This window comes from Adiantum capillus-veneris, chromosome 1 (genome assembly GCF_014529385.1).
Source record: "Adiantum capillus-veneris isolate H3 chromosome 1, ASM1452938v2, whole genome shotgun sequence".
In the NCBI taxonomy this organism is placed as follows: Eukaryota; Viridiplantae; Streptophyta; class Polypodiopsida; order Polypodiales; family Pteridaceae; genus Adiantum; species Adiantum capillus-veneris.
Window position 1 is genome coordinate 188,744,482 of NC_140931.1, and position 6,842 is coordinate 188,751,323.

Genomic DNA, 6,842 nt, shown 5'->3' on the forward strand with positions numbered 1-6,842 from the left:
GAGAATACAACCAGAAACATATTGCTATTCAGCAATCCAAGAATCTTCAATTGGTTGCAGGAAGGTTGTACCAATTGGGAAATGATCATGTTTTACGACTATGCATCAATCCTGAGGAATATAATATATATCTGCGTGAAGCACATATTCAGGAATGTGCATTTCATTGTTCAAGAAGGAACACATATAGGAATTTGTTACAATTGGGAGTCTATTGGCCAGGAATGAAAGAAAGCGTACATGAATATGTCACTGTATGTATTGTATGTTCATCAAAACCGCCAGCAGAGTATTCGACATTATATCATATAATGATCGCTCTGGAATGGAGTCAGTATATTGTTGAATATCTCACAAATAGAACTTTCCCAGAAGGAACGTCAAAATCTCGTCAAAAATCTGTAGAGACAGAAGCTAGAGATTACGCTTTAATAGGAGATCAACTCTATAAGAGAGGTAAAGACAACCAGCTTAGGATTTGCACATCAGAGTCTGAGTATGTGATAATCCTGGAGCAAGCTCATGGAGGAGTAGGTGGAGGCCATTTCTCAGGTGATAAGACAACAAAACTTGTCTTAGCCGCAGGAATATGGTGGCCAACATTACATATGGACGCTGAGGAATACGTTAAACGGTGTGATGACTGTCAGCGGACCAAAGTACCACTTAAAAGAGATGATATGCCGCTTAGACCAATGATGGGGGCAAGAGCTTTTGCAAAATGGGGGATTGATTATGTCGGACCCATTTCACCTCCTGCATATAAGACTCATGCACAATACATCGTTGTGGCTACAGACTATCTAACAAAGTGGGTCGAAGCAAAGGCAACTCAAAAAGCAGATGCCAGGACCACGGCACAATTTCTATATGAATACGTCTTTGTACGATATGGATTGCCAATAGAAATTGTGAGTGATCGAGGCACACATTTTATAAATGAAGTGATAGAGATCCTTCTAGATGAATTCATGGTAATCCATAGGAAATCAGCCCCGTATCATCCACAAGCAAACGGACAAGCTGAAGCAACAAAAAAAACCATATGCACGGTCCTTACGAAGATTGTATCTGAGTCGAGAACTGACTGGGACCAGAAGTTACGTTCAACAGTATGGGCATATAGGGTAGCATATAAAACATCAATAGGAACGACCCCATATAACATGGTTTTTGGGCTAAATGCTATCTTACCAATAGAATTCTTGATTTCAACCTTAAGGGTGGCTAAGGATCTAGAGTGGACAGAGCACGAGCTTTCTGATAGAATAAATGACCTGGAAAAGCTAGACGAGCTTCGCATAAAAGCAGTAGCTTCTATCTACGCTCAAAAAAGGCGACAAAAGGAATTTTTTGATAAGCATGTGCGGACTAAAGAGTTTAAGGTTGGGGACTATGTCCTAGTTTACACTCTGAAACAGCATGCTAAGAAGCTTAAAAAGCGAGGGATGGGACCTCTGGTGATTAAAGATCTATCACCAAGTGGAGCCGTCAAGCTTGCTACATTAGACGGAGAAGAAATGCCCAATTGGATTAGTGGATGCAGAGTGAAAAAGTATCTTTTGCCGCTAACCCAAGACATGCTTCTCAAAATACATCAAGAAAAGCTGTGTGTCCAGGAAAAGAAAAAGATGGTGGAGGAAGCGCAAGCCGAGGCGAAGGAAAGAATGGAGAAAAGAATACTACTGCGTCAGAAACAGCGCAATGAAGGAGCAATACTAATAAACGCAGTCAGTATAACAGAAATGGATAATGACAAAGAAGAACCCATAATTGAATGCAAAGTAGGAACCAACCAAATCAAAGCCAGAGCACTATTGGATTCAGGAGCTCAAACTAACCTACTTTCACTCAGTTTGTATAGACAATTGACAAATGACACTAAATTACAAACTGCCAAGCAAGAGTTAAAGAGTTACTCTGAGAATTCAATCAAAACTGTCGGATGCACAGTTTTACATATACAGATTAACCAGTATGTGTATCCTCATATGTTTTACGTGGTTGAAGACCAAGCTACACAACATCCATTATTGCTAGGACAACCATGGCAGAAGCAATACAATGCAATGATTGACTGGAGTTCTAAATCAGTGCTTATCAAATACGAAGGTGAAAGTCAATCAGTTAAGTTCACCAAAGGAGCAGAGCCAACTCCAAAGGAAGAATCCAAGAACAAAGGTAAACAACAACCAGAGAAAAAGAAGAAGCAATGGCAACCAAAAGTTTCTATACAACGGATTACTCTTCGACGAGGAATTCTCAACATTGGATAAGGAAGACAAGCAATAATATAACAGCTCAACCTTGGGAAAAAACGGAGTCAAAGTTGGTATGGAGACCAAAAAAGGTTGTGCCAGAGAACACAAAGGTGGAAAACAGAGTCTTCAATACCAGACAACAGAGTGATTCCAGACAATCAAGGACAGTGAAACAGATCTGGATTCCAAAGAAGTTCATGACGGCACAAAGCTATAGCAAGCAAATTTGGATCCCAAGGATTTGTAAACAGGAACTCCCTTCAGTACAATCCAAGGAAACTCCTAGGTATTTCAAGGCGAGGAAATCAACACAAAGAACAAAGCAGGTTTGGGTCGCAAAGAGTTTGTGGCAAGCACAAGCGAAGCGGAAGCAGATTTGGATTGTGAAAAAGAACAACAAGGTAAAAGAAGAATCCATCTACTGATTCTACTACCGAAGTGCCAAAACCAACCAAAACCGACCACCAATCCTTCAATCAAACAAAGAGCAGCTTTATTGGAAAGACTGTTGTATCATCGCTCTACAATTGCATTGGGAACTTATGACCAAAACAACTACAATGCTTCGCCCACAGACACTTCATAGTCGTCCGGGAGGACTCAGACTAGGAGGGGGGGAGATATACAGGTATACAGGAGCTACAAAGCAACTACAACCGACAAAAACAAAGAAAAACAAAAATTATATTACAAGGGCAGTGTCTTACATGATTTTGCAATTTTTATGTTTGATTGCGGATATTGATAATATTTATGCCCTTGTATACCTTGTTTTGCAACAAGAAGAGATCAAATGATGAATTTGGGTCTCTAAACGTGTAAATATCACTAAATAAGAGTGTTTTTGGAGCTAAAAAGTGGAAAAAAGTGGTAATCCAAGTCCAGAAATCACAAATAAGTGTATATTCATATACACAGGGTTACCAGCTATTTATTGTGTATGTTTGGAAATTTTTGGCTTCAATTTGCTATTTTTCTTTATTTTTTATGATTTTCTTAATAAAAGTAAAAGAAAAATAAAAAAAAGCAGGTGAAAAGAGATCGGAAAAAAGAAAAGAATAGACGGTGATGGTCCTAATGACAAGGGCAACCCATGGTAAAAATTGGGTACAATTCTGAAAAAGTTGCGGAAAGTCCGAAACGGCAGAATTTTGGCAAGTGGACGGAATTCTAAGAAAACAGGTCAAACGGAGTCCAATTTGGAAATTTCAAATCCTAAAGTGCATCTCACAACGAGATAGGAGCACATGACAAATTTGGTGGCAAGTGAACCGGGAAGTCCGAAGTTAAGTATTTTTCACATCACTTTCAAGCTCATTCACACTATTACCTTCTTGGAGAAGAGCAAAGAGCCACAGGAGCACAGATCTTCTACGACCTTCTACGACTTCCACGAGAGCTCAGAGGACACCAGACATGAGAGGTAGACTCGTTGCCATAAGCTTTTGATGCTTATCATTAACTTTTGTCGCGAAAACTGACCAAAACCAAGAAACAAGAGCAGACGGGGAATGGGTAGAATGCTAGGTAGTGGCACAACCGCCTAACCAAACCTTGCAAGAACTTATAGGTGGGTTACCCTAGTATAGAAGATGGGTTTCTAACACTCAAAGCTCGAGAAAGAACGACTGGAAAAACCCTAGGTCAACAGAGCCTGCAAGAGGCAAACAGGAAAAAGTTGTCGAAACGACACGAAACTTCACAGGAAGTTCAACAACATCAAGGACAATGCAACCATGGAGTATCTCCAAGTTTGAATCACAAAAGTAGGTCGGAACAACCGATTTGGCTGCGGACACACAAAGCGTCATTTTGGCATAACGGCTGAAATTGACGACCGAATGAAATGAAACTTCACAAGCAGCTTCAAGTAACTATCGATGACTTATGTTTGCAAGCAAAACCCAAAAGAAAGCTGATTCACTTACCGATGGTGAAAAAGACGCTTTCGGGCAACCAAAGGGAGAAAGATGGAGAACGGGGAGCCAAAGTCAAGTTCAACCAAATAGATGGCTTCACAACATATCCAATGAGCTGGAAATGCAACTCTCGAGAAGAAAAGTTGAAGAAATTCAACTCCAAGGCAAAAAGACGACTTCGGAGACTGAAATGCCTATAAGGGGGCTTTTTAGCTAAACTGATGACTTTTTAAGTTGAAAACTAGTTAGCAGGGCTTAGGGCACTAGCACAAAGCATTCTTTGCACAAAAAGACCAACATTTCAAGAAAAGACATCATACGCGTATGATGTCTCACAGCATGAATTTCACATCCATTTCAACATTTGAGTGCATAGCCTCATTCCACATGTTAATCACATCCTATGAACCAAGTATCATGAGAATTGGAGTTAGAAAACCCAAGGAAAACCAAAAAGACGCAAAGTAGGCCATAAAATTGATTTTTGGTCCTAATTTTGTCAAAATAACTCCAAACTCATTGAAACTTTGTAGGATTGTTGATTAAACACATCTACAAGCTATCTGGAACCAAAAAGCACCATTTTGACACAAAAGACATCATATACGTATGATGTCTATTTGCACTTACAGAGCCAAAACTGCTCATTTGTCATCATACATCCATTATATATATCTAATACATGCTACATATGAAATTTGGAACCATTTGGTCAAGAGGATCACCCCATTAGCCCAATTGAGGGAAAATCCTTCACCTAAAGCCTATTTTTGGCCCAAATCCAACATACTCAAGTCCAAACCAAGATTTGAGTAGGAACAGTCCTTCACTAGTACATGGGGAGTCCACAGAACCAATCCCATGCAAAATTGATGAAAAAGACATCATACGCGTATGATGTCTCCAGAGCCATTTTTAGCCCAAAATCTATCCAAACTTCATAAATCCACTGAATAAGCCTATCTAAAGCCAAATCCAAGCTTATAGAGAAATTTGGTCCAAAAATACACTAAAAGACATCATACGCGTATGATGTCTCACTATGTGATTTTGGCACCTCAGGGCTTCAACCACCAAACAGAAGTGATCTACATGCCATTTGAAAGTGAACCACCAAGTTTTATCCAATTTGGATCATAAAATCCAATTCCCTTTCAAAATTTTGCCAAGAGCCGGAACTGGACTAAACTGGCCAAAACTTGACCAAATGGGATCCAAACTCAAATCCAAGCATATGATAATCATGTATACACTATCAGCTACAAGCACAACCAATATGAAGTCATTTTGACACAAAAGACATCATACGCGTATGATGTCTCCAGCATGATTTTGAGCCCATTTTGCATATTTTTTCACCTACCTTGCATCCTTAGGCCCTGAATAGCTCATGTTTCAATTTTCAAGTCATTTGGATAGTTAAAAGCTTCATTTCGGCTTTCAGTACTAAAAAGACGCTAACTTCTGAAATTGGAGTTACAGGATCCATGGATTCCACCAAGTCATCGGCAATGAAGAGAAAAAGACCGACAATCAAAGATGCTATTGCAGAAGCGGAACCTTTGACATTCCAGCAGAAACCCTCAAGCCAACCAAAACTTGGGTGGAGGAAGCAGTATTGGAGAAAGAGGGAATAAAGATCTACCAGGGGACTTTCAGAGATCCTCAAGGGCAAGCGGTGGATGTACCGATGATCCGACAGGAATTGGTAGATTATAGCAGGTCAGAAGACATGAGCAGGTACCTGGAAAGGGCAGACTTGCATAGTTTCTTCACCTCGAGACCATCAGGTGTGGATACAAGAAGAGTGTACGAGTTGGCAACATCCATTCAGAAGGATGGAAAAGCCACATTGACAGCCATGGATGGAGAGAAGGTAGAAGTACAGATCACTCCACAGCTAATTGCAGACGCATTGAAGCTGCACAACAAAGGGAGCTCGGTCAGGGAAAGAAGGGAGGCCATAGAGGTCTATGGGCCCAAGAAACAGAATGCGACCTATGGAGATATGAAGGACCCAAGAGCGGCAACCCTTTGCCGACTGTACAACCAATTTCTTCATGTTTGCAGTAAAAGACCGCAAAAGTATACGACACCACCCCATGCCATTGCGACCACCATCACATGGGCATTAAAGAGCAATATGCCAAAAGAGGTGAATTACGCTCAACACATCCACGAGCAAGTAATTGCCATGCACAACGAGAAGCCAAATACATAGGAGGAGCGGAAATTCTGACAAGAATAGCTTATGAAGCTATTGGAGCTAGAGATCAGTGGCCAAAGGCTCCCTCCCAGAATGAGTGGCTTAGAGAAGCTGACGAGGAGGAAGAACAGCCCGAAGTATCCAAGAGGGCATCCACAAGAGCACGCCGGAAACTAGAAGTAGTTTCAGAACCTGAAGAGGATGTGGACGAGCCACTTAAGAAGAAAGTAAAGAAGAAGGTTGCTCCCAAGCAAACCAAACGTCAGAAAGCAGCAAGAATGGAAAGATTAGTGGAGCAATTTAGAGCGGAAAGAGCTCTAAAGGGTGACTTTGAAGAAAAGTGGATGCCAGACCCCACTAAAGTCGGAACTAGCTCGGCCAGGCCACATATTGATCAATACGATCAATATATTAAAGCTTATGAGGAGTCAGAGACTATTTTGGAGCAGCAACCTG